This window comes from Ascaphus truei, chromosome 3 (genome assembly GCF_040206685.1).
Source record: "Ascaphus truei isolate aAscTru1 chromosome 3, aAscTru1.hap1, whole genome shotgun sequence".
Taxonomy (NCBI): Eukaryota; Metazoa; Chordata; class Amphibia; order Anura; family Ascaphidae; genus Ascaphus; species Ascaphus truei.
The window spans coordinates 186,989,626-187,003,536 of NC_134485.1; the positions used below are offsets into that span (position 1 = coordinate 186,989,626).

At 43.4% G+C, this 13,911-nt stretch overlaps 1 long non-coding RNA gene across 1 annotated transcript; it reads right to left on the reverse strand.

Annotated features, from left to right (window-relative positions):
- Nucleotides 1-8,542: 8,542 nt before the first annotated feature.
- Nucleotides 8,543-13,844, reverse strand: LOC142491000 (uncharacterized). Its single transcript, XR_012800212.1, has 4 exons — nt 13,695-13,844; nt 9,967-10,035; nt 9,112-9,191; nt 8,543-8,924 (listed from the first exon to the last, which is right to left on the reverse strand). It is a non-coding gene; the product is annotated as an uncharacterized LOC142491000 (long non-coding RNA).
- Nucleotides 13,845-13,911: the final 67 nt, after the last annotated feature.

Genomic DNA, 13,911 nt, shown 5'->3' on the forward strand with positions numbered 1-13,911 from the left:
GGCTGTGTAAGTATTAAAACATCATTATTATTATTTCACCTCTCCCTCCCATTAGAGGCTCAGCCTCTTTTTTGGGGTTTTCCTATGATCAGTTTCTTCAGCTAGAATGTGTTAACCCCTTGCTCCCCCTGTTTCTTCTGTTTCTCATATGCACTAAGGGTCTTGGATGTTCCCTCTTTGGGGTTGAAGCAGAAAGATTTTAGAGGTTATCTCTCATCACTCAGAGAGACCGTAATTATTGGTAACAATATTTATCCTATTGTGTTTTTATTTAAGTGGTTTCATTTCCAATTTTAAAAACTTAAGGTAAGCGCCTGGTTCTCTGTTTTATCATAGGCATAAGAGTAGACGTGGTGGCAGCAGGACCCAAAGGGGCAAGAGCAGGAGGAGGGGCTTGCGCCCGGACCGTGATAGACAGGAGATTCTCTTGTAATAAATCCATGCGTCGGTCGTTCTGCTCTAAATATTTCTCAATCTTTGAAAACATGCTGGCGTGCATGCTCAAGACTCGCCCCACCTCAGCGGGGGTCCATGTTTGTAGGGCTGAGCATACTGTAATGATGCGCTCACCACAAACAAGGCGTGACCATGAGGCCGAGGTGGGGTTTTGATAAACACCAAACCCACAGCCGCGGCAGCGCATCTGGAGTGTAGATAGGTTGAGCTTGCCGGGTCGGGGTAGGAGAAGTCAGGATGATCAGTGATACTTGCCATGGTCTGGATTGGAGAGGTACGGATCATTGCAGGTACTTGTCACGAGACTATATCAGTGCTCACCACAAACCGGACTGGACCGTGAGGCCGAGGTGGGGATACAGGTAAACCACCGCCCTACAGCCGCGTGAGTGGGTCCGGTAAGCAGAGTAGTGTGGATAGCTTGGGTCAGAGTAGGAGAGTGTAGAATCGTAGAGGTACTTGCCGGAGTCAGGGTCGGAGAGATCAAGAGTAGTCGAAGTCCAAAGCCAGGGTCGAGGAGAGGAGAAGGTAGAAGTCCGCAGGGCGAGCCGGGGTTCAAGGGTGCCAGAGGTCCGGAGTGCGGATTCAAAGCAAGGGTCTGTAACAGAATGACAAGAGCAGACTGCGAAGTAGCTTGTAGCAAGCACAACCAGAGACTGACTATGCTCAGCAATCAGCTCTGGGCTGGTAGCACTATATACCGGGCGGGACCAATGGGAACTACCAGCAGTGGGGTCAGACGTAGGTAGAGCGCTGATAGGGTGAGTCTGGATGCAGGACAGGTGTGATAGAAACAAGATCATTGGCGGCAATGGAGATGGCCATACTTGCGAGCGCGCGCGTGCAACATCCGTGGAAGCGGAGGAAGCGGAAGTACGCCGGGGAGGTAAGCCGCTGGTGTCGGCATGCGCGGGGGTCTGCCCCGGCGGCGCGCACGTCTGAGAGGAGGAAGAGAGGAGGCGATGCGAGGGCGGATACCGGGAGCTCCGGCAGCGGAGGAGACAAGCGCCAGAGCTGGGGAGCGGGATGCCGCGGGAGGTAGGAGATGCGGCGTCCTTACAGTACTTTAGCCAAGGTCGGGATTGGAGAGGTACGGATCGTCGTTTGTAAGCCGGGTCTGGAGCGGAGAAGTGCGGAATCCAAAGAACAAGCAAGGTCAGGCAACACAGGACAAGACAGGCAAGGCTCAGACAGGAGGCAGGACTGCAGTGAACACAGCGCACATAAACAAGGTTAAGCACAGCCAATGTGCCGGAGGGCAAGCTGAGCATATAAAGCACAACAGTCAAGTGAGCAGGGAGCATACTCAGGAGTATGCCTGGCTGTGATTGGCTGAGGGAGACAGCACAGGTCTTTAGACAGAGGAGCGAGGAAGCTTCTGCGCTCGTGCGCGGGTGCCGCGCACAGCGTGTGCGCACTGCGTGGCGATGATGTCACTGCATGAGCGAAGGCTGGAGGTGGGACCAGCGGGAACGGCATTTAGTGCCGAGTGCAGTCCATGCGTGCCCCTAGACGTAACGCTGGCATTCACTGGTCAGCGAGATATGTAACTGTCTTTAAAAAGTAGTAGTAGCATGTTAGATGCTAGGGGGGTCCTTGTGTTACAATTCAGTTCTGTAATTGCTGAAGACTCAACAACACTGCACAGCAAGTACTCTGCATGTACTGTTCAATTTACATGTTGTATGTTTAATAAACATCATGGTTTAAGAAGTAACAGGATTGTGATGTGCTGATGTGTACCTGAGAAACACTCGGACAGATCAGAAGGTTTAATGCTAAACAACATACTTAACAGTACTGTCTGGGACTTCCCATTTCTGGCTATTGAACGCCTGGTCGCTACACTAATATGACTAATGAATTTACTCTCGGCTCTAAGCAGGTCTATCTTTGGAGCAGGCCCCATGGGTCTAATCTTATATCGATGTTGAGGATCTGAGATCTGTCTTGTTACTTTCTCCAAAAGGGGGATAATCTTCGGGCCGGAGCATTGTGCCTGACTGGCTGTAACCTCTCCAGCATCTGTCTGAGCAGCTAGGTTAACAAATGTGCCTTTTAAAATGAAGAACTGTATTTTTCTTTTATAATATATCATATTCTTAATTTTTCACATCTTGTCCATTTATGTGCATGACATTTGACATCTACACAGAATCTCTACATAATGTCCTGAGGGGGGGTTGCGGGAGGAGTGCTTTAATCAAAAAAGATGAAAACAGAATTTTCTGGACTGCCCTCTGAAAATTGATATTCTGCAGTACAAAGCAGGAATGAGTATAAAAACACACCTTTCAGCTGTCTCAAGTTTTCTGAAGTTAGAGAACAGGCAAACAAAATAAGCACATGGCAAGAATTACAGCTACTGACACTCATTGATCTCTGCTAACGCCCTCTAAATCTCTAAAACATCAGCAGTGAAACCACAAATAGATAGACAAAAGTATTGTTATTATAGTGGGTTAAAGGTCAAAATGAGAAGACACTGTACAAAATCAACATAGAATATTTAGTCAGCATCAGAAGATAAGGTATTTTGAGTGTACATTGGTAGCGTCATTATACAAGGCAGTATATTTATTTCCAAGTGAAATAAATGTCTCCAATTCACCTAGAATAGATGTGCTTTGATCAGTGAAATTAGGAAAACATTTTTTTTTTACATAGAACTAAAATTAGAGTTCAATTCTGATAACCCCACTTCCAATATCTAAGGATAATACTAATAATAGTAATAATAATAATAATAATAATAGTAAGCTCTGTTAGACATGAAAAATAAACAATTAAGAAGAGTACTTTTACACTGTACTATGGAGACATTAACATTTTTACCTATTAATGATATTGCCATTAGTTCACTTTGGACCTAGCAGGTAATGCTCCTTTAGGACCAACACCCTAACTGCTGTCTAAATGCCATCTCACAATAAAGCTATAGTGCACATTACTTGAGATAGTTTAATCAATTCATTGATGGTATTTTTAGGAGACACATCTCACCTCCATGTGTGCATCATTATTATTTTATAAGATCCATAATATCATTCCTTCTTTTGTACCTTATCTTGCTTTATCACATAAACTGAAATTGGGATCAACACATGACCTGTGTCACTACAACCATCATGGAAAGTATAACGATGATTGGATGTCTCACAAAAGGACAAACTTACTGTGCCTTTCAATATACAAATCAGCAGATGACTTCATAATAAGGTCAGTGATGTCATATACACTGTCATAATAAATCTGTTTCCCTCAGTATATGCCAAGCACATTCTCTCTACATCTTCAAGTCAAATACACCTTCTAAATGAAACATTTCAATAGCCTGGACTTATGACTGCTCTTCAAACCCACAGAGGGTGGGGGATGAATTTGGGAGTCTTTATGGAAGTGATCATTCGATGGTAGTGGCTAGACTGCAGCAAAGATCTGAATAGTAGGTATGTGTGTGGGGAGGGGGTGGGGGTGGTGGGAGATAGTTTAGTCTAATCATTGATTAATGATCCCCAGGTTTGGTAGAACTTTTATGAATTATGTTTTAGGAATGCTGTGAGCGGTGATGCGCGCGGTTAGGGGGCGTGACTCTGACATCACAGCGTTAGGCCACGCTGTGATTGGTTCACGGCGTGGCAGCAGCGCGAAAATACAATTTTATTGTATTTTCCCTGGTCTGACGCGCTACCACTCATGGCCATGCGCGCCCCTAGTATAGAAACGTCTGGCTAACACAGCCAATTATAATTGCTGTGCGCACGGTTGCGAACACGTGCACGCGCAGTATATTACACACCTATGGAGCCTTGATTCCCATCAAGACACACTAGCATTGTGAGTCTCTACAATTTGAAGGAACACAGTCGTGTTATATAAGTATGCACTGCATGATACTGAGAGATTAAGGTTCGAACAAAACCTCCCACACAAAGGGTGCTCTTTAGTTATTGCTATAACCACTGTTGGTAATTAAATTCTATATTTATGGTCCCTTAACACTAGGGGCCTCATGCAGTAAGCGACGAAAATGTGAAATCGGCAAGCTTACCGATTAGCCATGTTATTGGCGATTTTCCCTCTCCGTATGCAGTAAGTGCCGAATCCCTTCAGAATCAAGCCGAAAACCATTCCGCCCACTCTCACGATGATTTGCCGATCACACACAGGTGTATCGGCGTGCGTGGCGCGGTGCTGTTAGGTTCGCCAATCAAAAATCTTGCTGAATCAGGCGAAGCAAGCATGTATTGGATAGCGCGCCATATTTAAAGGCAACGTGTACTGTTAATCATTCTCTGTGTTGTTGGGAGTGAGAGAGAGAGAGAGACGCACAGAGCTGGGCGATTTAATATTTGCATATTGACTGAGAGACTTGTGTATTGTGAGAGCTTTGTCCTTTGTTGTTTTGTTTACATCTTTGTCTTGTTTTCTATGTGGAAGTGTTTCGTGTGATTGGCTGTACATTTGTTTTCTGTTTTTTGTGAGTGCTGTAAGTATGCCCGCAAAGCGTGGGAAGAGTGATGCTGGTGTGAGTGGTAGTGCTACTCGTGCGAGTACGCGTCAGAGTGAACGTACTGTTCAGGGGAGTGATGTTGCTAGGAGTGCGAGTGCTGTTGCTGGGAGTGCGAGTGATGTTGCTAGGAGTGCGAGTGCTGTTGGTGGGAGTGGGAGTGCTGTTGATGGGAGTGCGAGTGCTGTTGGTGGCAGTGTGAGTGCTGCTGGTGGCTCTGTTGCTGGTGCTGCTGGTGTGTCTGGTGGCGGGGTGCTTGCTGCTGGACGTCTTTTGGAGTCTCTTCCATTGGAACAAGGAGAGTCCAGTCAGCAGCAGGCAAGCTCTGAGCCTAAACGTGCTCGGAAGAAACGTGTGGAGCATCCACGTAATCCTCGCTTCAATGACCAGGAAAATACAGCTCTTGTCACTGGGATTCTGGAGCACTATGACAGTCTGTATGGCCATTTAGTAGGTAAGTGTACCTTTCCATTTATTCTTCAAATACATGTGATCCTAGGTCATGTGAGTTTTGTTAATATGCAAATATGGGTCCATAATATCTTTCAATGTTAATTATTGTGGAAACACATCTTTTTATCATGCGTTACAAGGACAAGAAAACTCAGACGTTCAATTTGCGATAACTGCATACAATATTAATGCAAGCTTCCTTACATGTCTAGGTTTAGTAGTGAATGCTCATGTGCTTCACATATTACACCTAAAACAGCATGTTTGCTATCTCTTGGAACAGCTAGCAGTGTAGGAAACTGGTGGTTGTATTATTATGAATTAACGTCATATATTTTGTATGTATTTCAAGCGCGGACAAGTTCATCAAGCAAAAAAGAAATGTGGGACACAATAATAATTGGTGTAAATGCGTGTGGGAATCGTGTCAGGGACAAGATGAATTGTCGCAAGAGATTTGACGATATCAGGGCTAAATTAAAAAAGAAAATACAAGACCAACGCGTGCATGCTTCTGGCACTGGAGGTGGGCCGCCACCACAACGTCTGATCTTAACTCCATTGGAGGAGCTGCTTCTGGGAAAATTACTTCCCGTCGTCGTGGAGGGTTTGGCCGGTGACAGGGACATCGGAATTTATCCCTCACAATTTCCACCAGGTGAGAAATGTTACTGTACTAGGCGTGTCGTTGCTTACAGTTATTTTACACATTTCCGCTGCTTTTTATACTGTCTTCCCAATATAAGCATACCTACATCTATATATGTATATGTCTGTTTCTCTCTCTATATATATATATATCAAAATATACATATATGTTGTAGTCCTACTAAAAGCAGTAACTAATATACCACGTGGCATTGCGTGCTCATTTGCATGTGAATTCCCACAATGCTTTGCTGCAGTGGAAGCAATTTATGGTGGGCGAAGATGGGGAACAACAGGGTAGCACACATGTGTAAGACATGCTAATGAGAAATTATTACTAGGTACTGGTGCAGAACATAAATATATATAATATTAATGTGTATATTATTTATTTAACTCCTACAAACACGACATTACTGGTTATTCTAATCATGCATCGAATATATTGCATGCAACGGCCAACAAACATCACTTGCACTAACAAATGTCTTGTTGTTTATTAAAAGTTCCTTTTTTGCTTTATGTCATATAGAGACAGCATAATGAGGCACACGTAGCATATGTTATGTCATTGTGTTCATAACTTGCACACTTCAGACGACTATTTTGCTCCTCTACCATTGTGTTAAAGCAGCTGCAATGAATATGTCATCACAGCATACACGTCAACAGAGGGGGTGGGGTTCAGCACACAGCCAAATTACAGGGTCATCTTACGGTCTACTTTGTTGACACCATTTTCACCTGCTTGAAGTAATTGAAAGCTCTGGCTGATTACTGTTTTGGGGGGAGGGAATACCGTTCTTACAACCTGACTAGCAAAACAGAAGGTAATCACAGTCATTTGAAAGGTTAACTCTAGGTACTAATTCCCCCAACAAGTCATTAGTTATGAAACCGTACGTCACACATTCGTTCACTCACATCTATAGTTGAACTGATATCAACACCACATTATCACACACTGCATGTGTTGTGTTGTTGAGTGGCAGCCACATTCAGGCGTGCCACAGCTTCTATTAATGTACCACACATATCCTCTACCAAAAAGGAATCTTTTTCCAATATGACCACCTTCATGATAACCATCGTGAATGTTCATCTCATGATAGTTATGTACATTATTATAGTGATATGACTACACAACATATGCATTGTATGTACAAAATTAATAATTTAATCCTAACGCATTACTGCAGAAACATAGTATGTTGTATGTTACGGAACTCAAAAGTCCTAAGTACACAGGCATGTGCATTGTTATTACAACTATTTATGTTCACTTTCACACACACATTTTCGGTTAAGGAACTGATGCTGTTAGTTAGTCATAAATACTGAACATACAGTAACTCTATGTTCAATATTTACACATGTAAATTAACAACTGATGTTATTGTTATATATAGTTGCCCCTGGAGGACATGTGTCACCTGAGACGGAACAAGTGTCTTCACCTGGGTCATGCAGCTCATCACACCTGGAAGAAAGCAACCTCCTCTGGCGCTGAGGTGGGGACTTGAAATTTCTTCTATTAGACTGTGACCTCAGGAAAAAGAAAAAGACAAAACATGCAGGAAGCCTGCAATGGTGTATTACCCAAGGGATGACAATATGTATATATAAGGAGCAATTTATTATAGAATTAAAATAATCATAGAATAATCATAAAATGCAATGTTATACACATAATATTAATAAAATAGATTAACAAGTGCACATCTGGTGAGTAGGTTTTCAATTTTTACCAGGCGGAGCAAAGAAAGAGATCTTGGATCAATCCCCAAGTCTCCAGCTGTGACAGTGCTCAAGCACTTGTCCACATCACCACCCAGTGCAAGGCACTTGTTAATCTATTTTATTAATATTATGTGTATAACATTGCATTTTATGATTATTCTATGATTATTTTAATTCTATAATAAATTGCTCCTTATATATACATATTGTCATCCCTTGGGTAATACACCATTGCAGGCTTCCTGCATGTTTTGTCTTTTTCTTTTTCCTGAGGTCACAGTCTAATAGAAGAAATTTCAAGTCCCCACCTCAGCGCCAGAGGAGGTTGCTTTCTTCCACAAATCCAAGTCTGGGTGCAAGATACCAGAACAATCTCCACAGGCAGCTCCAGGACTACCATTTGGACAATTTATCTAAGGTTTTATCATTTGTTGTTTGCACAAGCGCTGTTTGTACATCTTTGTTCCACTCATCACACCTGGAAGGGGAGTGTATGAGGTGGTGGACATATAATATGTTCACTTCTATATGTTATGTTGTCATGTTCATTATTTGTTTTGCACATGTTCTTTAAATAGGATTACTTAGTGTCAGTAAAAATGAAGTTTTTTAAGACAACATGTATTGTGTTTGTGATGTTAAGTATCATGTAGGAGTTGTGAGTTTTGAGCAACTTTTCATTCATTCTTATTTCATACTGAGTCCAAACATAATTCGTAAGTCAAGGTAGTTTTTAATGTGACGTTATAAAACGTATGGAAACATGTTAGGTGTTAGTTATCACAGAGTATAATTACATAGTAAAACAGCAGAGATTAACATGCCATTTCATAATGTGTACATTTATTTATAGCACATGATGATGATGATGATGATGCCGCCATAGACACAGAAATGCAATCAAGTGACCATGACGAGGTTCCCATTGAAAGAGTTACACAGGCAAATCGTCCATCAAGTAACACATACGATGCAATAGTTGCTTCTGAGGAAAAAATTGTTGAAGCAGAAAATATTCGCCATTCAGATCTGATGTCAGTGCACGAAAGGATGATATCACTGCAGGAAGAAACGATATCACAATTGTCACATCTCCATCGAGTGTTCATTGAAGTGCCTAAACAAATGCAAAAAATGAACACGTCTTTAGAAGCAATAGTTGTTCAGCTAACTCAAGCTAATCACTTGAGAATGACTACAGCAGCACATCCATTCAGCTTTACACCATCAGAGGATGGATGTTTACATGCTACTACTTTTTCACCCCAGTCATCTGATGTTCATTCCCCAGGTCGGGATGTTACCGGTAAAGTAGCTGAAAGTTCTCTGCATGTTCCTGACAACATCCTACCGCTGCCATCTGTAGAAATTCTGGAGCTGACACCTACAAAGGAGGCGCCAAAAACAAAAATGCACAAGCAGTTACTACTGACCAGTTTTTGGACACAAACCAAAAAACCCAAACATGAAACGGACCAACCAACAGTTGTGCACTGTGTACCAACTTGGTCACATGTGTCAGTGGGCACAAGCCCTGCCCGTGAACAGTCACTGGCCACAAGCCCTGCCCGTGAACAGTCACTGGCCACAAGCCCTGCCCGTGAACAGTCACTGGCCACAAGCCCTGCCCGTGAAGTGCCACAGGCCACTCAAACTGGCTCTGTTGTGCCTAAAGTTGTAGCTAAACGAAAAAGAAAAATCCAAGAGACAACAAGCAGGCCTGTGACTCGCTCTCAAAAGGAAAAAAAATAATAAATGTTATAATTAAGTAAATATGTCTTTGGCCTTGTTTTGTTGACTTCAGATTATCTAATGAATATTGTATGTATGCTGAAGACCTGTTTTTTCCAAACATTCAAGTATGTCCTTGTACACGTGAAGTTTTGGAAATGTTAACAGTCCTAATGAATGAATACTGTTATTAATATTTATGTATTAATCATCTGTTCAGTAATGGTCCAACATGACCCAGTTGCTATGTTTAGAGAAGCTGCCATTGACTTACCTGCAAAACCTTGTATTTGGGTGTGTTTGATAGTTATTTGATGTAATCATTGCATGTTAATATTATTCACATGCAATTAAAAACAAACATCTATTTAACTGCTAACATCTTTATTGTCCGTGTACAGCAGGATTAAGTGTAAAATATTACTTACCTTCACCTTGCTTGAACATTCGTAATGTTGTCCTTTCATCATGTATGAGTACTGGTTTCAAGAACATATCTGTGAATGTTTAGTAATATATATGTAGTATGTATGGATATATGTACACACACACACAGTGTGTATGTATATATATATATATATATATACATACTAGCTGAGAGACCCGGCGTTGCCCGGGATGTGAACCGTGCTCACACTGACACACACTGCTCATTGTTCACACTGCACACTGCACACACACTGCACACTGCACACACACTGCTCATTGGTCGCACTGACGCACACTGCGCACACACAGCTCACAGTGACACACACTGCACACACACTGGTCACACTGACACACACTGCACACTGCACACACACTGCTCACTGCTCACACTGCACACACACACAGCTCATTGCTCACACTGACACACTGCACACTGCACACACACTGTTCACATACTGCACACAGTGACACACACTGCATACTGCACACACACTGCTCAATGGTCACACTGCACACACACTGCTCAGACTGACACACACTGCATACTGCACACACACTGCTCATTGGTCACACTGCACACACTGACACACTGCTCATTGCTCACACTGCACACAGTGCTCATTGCTCACACTGCACACACTGCACACACACTGCTCACACTGACACACACTGCACACTGCACACACACTGCTCACACTGCACACACAGTGGTCATTGCTCACACTGCACACACTGACACACTGCTCATTGCTCACACTGCACAGTGCACCACACACACACACACACACACACACACATACACACACACACACACACACACACACACACACACACACACACACACACACACACAGTTACAGACAATCACAGACAGTTACACACACTCACACACAGTCACACACACTTTCACAGTTTCAAACAGTTTCACACAGTCATAGACACTTACACAGACTTACACACACTCACACACTCTCACACTGTGAAACACTTACACACACTGTCACACACAGTTACACACAGTCACACACAGTCACACACAGTCACAGACACTTACACACAGTTTCACACAGTCACAGACACTTAAACACACTTACACACAGTCACAGACACTCACACACAGTCTCACACAATTACACACACCAGCACCAACACCCGCTCCCCCCCCCCTCCTCCTGCGCAGGCAGCGGGGACAACGGTGGGGAGAAGGTGAAGCGGGGACCGGAGGGGCATCCCTCCCTCCCATCTCACGTCCCGCGGCCTGTAACGCGGTGACAGGGGGGAGCCGGGAACGGAGGGGCATCCCCCCTCCCATCTCACGTCCCACGGCCTGTCAGGCGGTGAAAGGGGAGAACCGGGAGCGGAGGGGCATCCCCCCTCCCATCTCACGTCCCGCGGCGACAGGGGGGAGCCGGGACCGGAGGGGCATCCCATCTCACGTCCCGCGGCCTGTCACGCGGTGACAGGGGGGAGCCGGGAGCAGAGGGGCAAGAGCAGCACGTAGCATGTGGAGGGGGGGGGGAGCTCACCCGTCCTGCCGCTGCCTCACTCATCCTGCCGCTGCCTCACTGATCCGGCCGCTGCCTCACTCATCCGGCCGCTCCCACGTGGATGTGAGGCGGGAGGCCGCGTGTTGTGGCCGCTCCCCAGCGTGTGTCCCGGGCGCTCGCTCCGCTCCCCCGCTGACTGTAGCGGCGCGGGGGTGTGAGCTTGGGGGGGTGGGGGGGGTGTGAGCTTGGGGGGGGATGAGCTTGGGGGGGGTGAGGTGTGTGAGCTTGGGGGGGGTGGGAATGTGTGTGTGTGTGTGTACACGGGACTCCGGGTAAGTTCAGGCACAGGGAGGGTGGGGGGTGTGTGGAAGTTGAGGTGCGGTCCAGCTGACGGGGGAGAGTGAGGGGCACCGGGAGGGGATTGTGTGCGTGTGTCCCCGTCCGTGTCCGTGTGTGTGTGTGTCCCTGTGTGTGTGTGTGTGTGTGTCCCTGTGTGTCCTTTGGCCCGTCACTCCGCCTCAGGCCAATGAGAGGTGTGCGGGGGCGGGCCAAGGGACCAATGAGATTTCCCCTAGGGACACCGGACATCCATCCAGGCAGGCAGGCAGGCAGGCATACAGTGCTTTCACTAATATAGTATAAGATATATATACACATATACATATATATATATATATATATATACATATATATACATATATATATATATATATATATACATATATATACATATATACATATATACATATTATTTTAACTATCTAAACTGGTACAGATGTATTTTCTGAAAACATACACTTCATGCTTCCTTGTCAAAACACAGTATTATAATAATACAGGCCTAATGTTTGTGAAATATACTTACTGTGAGCCTATAACAGTATGGGCCTAAAATAATTATTATTCACATAATTCACTCATGTTTATCACCATTTAAATAGGTTTCATACAAGGCCTACTTACTGCCATCAATATGTTCTGTGTAGAACTGGATTACATAGATATATTATTGGTTGTAACACTACAGCCCTTCTAAACTCAAAAAAGGCCTTGTTTGATGGTAAATCACAATTGCACACAGGTGAATGTAACAGCCCATCAAACATAGTAACCCTTAAATATTTTAACATTTAATTAAATCTGAACAATATAAAAATCCCTCTTTACATATAAGCCCTTAAATATTGTAATATACACACACATTTAAAGGTTGGTTTTAGAGACATATACATATGTATATTGTACTATATATATATATATATATATGTATGTGTTTATGAGATATATATATATATCTACATATACACACGTTAAACTCTGATGCAGACAGGGAGTTAACCAAACTGAAAGATACACAGTGAAATGTAGCAAAAAAACCAGACAAAAACATTTGCAGGTGTGTGTGTGTATATCTCATTATATGTCTGTGTAAGCACTATTTTCATAATGGTAACACTGTTTCTTTCCTCACCCACATTGTTTTTTAATTAAAATTCTACACTTGTTTTGAGAAAGTAGATAAAAATAGCTTAATGTGCCTTTCACAGTGAAATGGCAATCAGAAACCACAAATGTCTGGCAATTATTTCTACACTACCAAATTGGTGTTTGGAAAAAGGAGTAAAAGATGTAACTTTTATCCTGACCTTGAATTGAAACACACAAAATAGATAACATTGAAATAGTTTCACATTCTGAACACAGAACATAGAAGTCCACTCACATTATTTCTGAAGCTGCAATGGGTGAGGATTTCATTCTGAACAGCCATCCACACAAAGGGTATGAAATTATGATTGCGGAGGCTATCATATCAACTGCGGAACACAAAGCCAACGTGGGCCAGATCTATGATTTGATTAGAACAAAGTATCCTTATTACCAAGAACCTGGGCGGGCGCGAAATTTTAAATCCTCTGTAAGATTCACTTTATCAACTAATGAATGTTTTGAACGTGTGCAGGATAACCTACATGAAAGGTATGGTTTTTGGCAGATTGCACCGCAATTTAAAATCACCATGGAACACGGCACATATCTTCTGATAAATAGCATATTTATTCCTAATAACAATAGCAATGGATCCGCTACTACTGTTCCGTGTGAATCGATACCTGCTGCAATATCTTTACCCTCCATTCCTGAAACACACATTCTACAAGAACATAACTACTATGATTTTTTACCAAGCCTTTCTGCTGCAAACGCATTCGAATGGGTACCCGAAGAAATGAACGTACCTCCGGACCAATTGTTTGAAGAAGGCAGTGGCGATTCCTATGAGCGCCTCATGGAGGAGATGTGTGTCATACAGGATTCAGCGGTTGGGTCAACCATGGATGCAAATGCATTGTCTTTCTGGAGCGACCAGTTGCAGGCAGACGAAGTGTTACTTCTACAAGAATGGTAAATATAACAATTGTTATGCGTTGACTCACCGTTCAAAGTTTTTTTTTT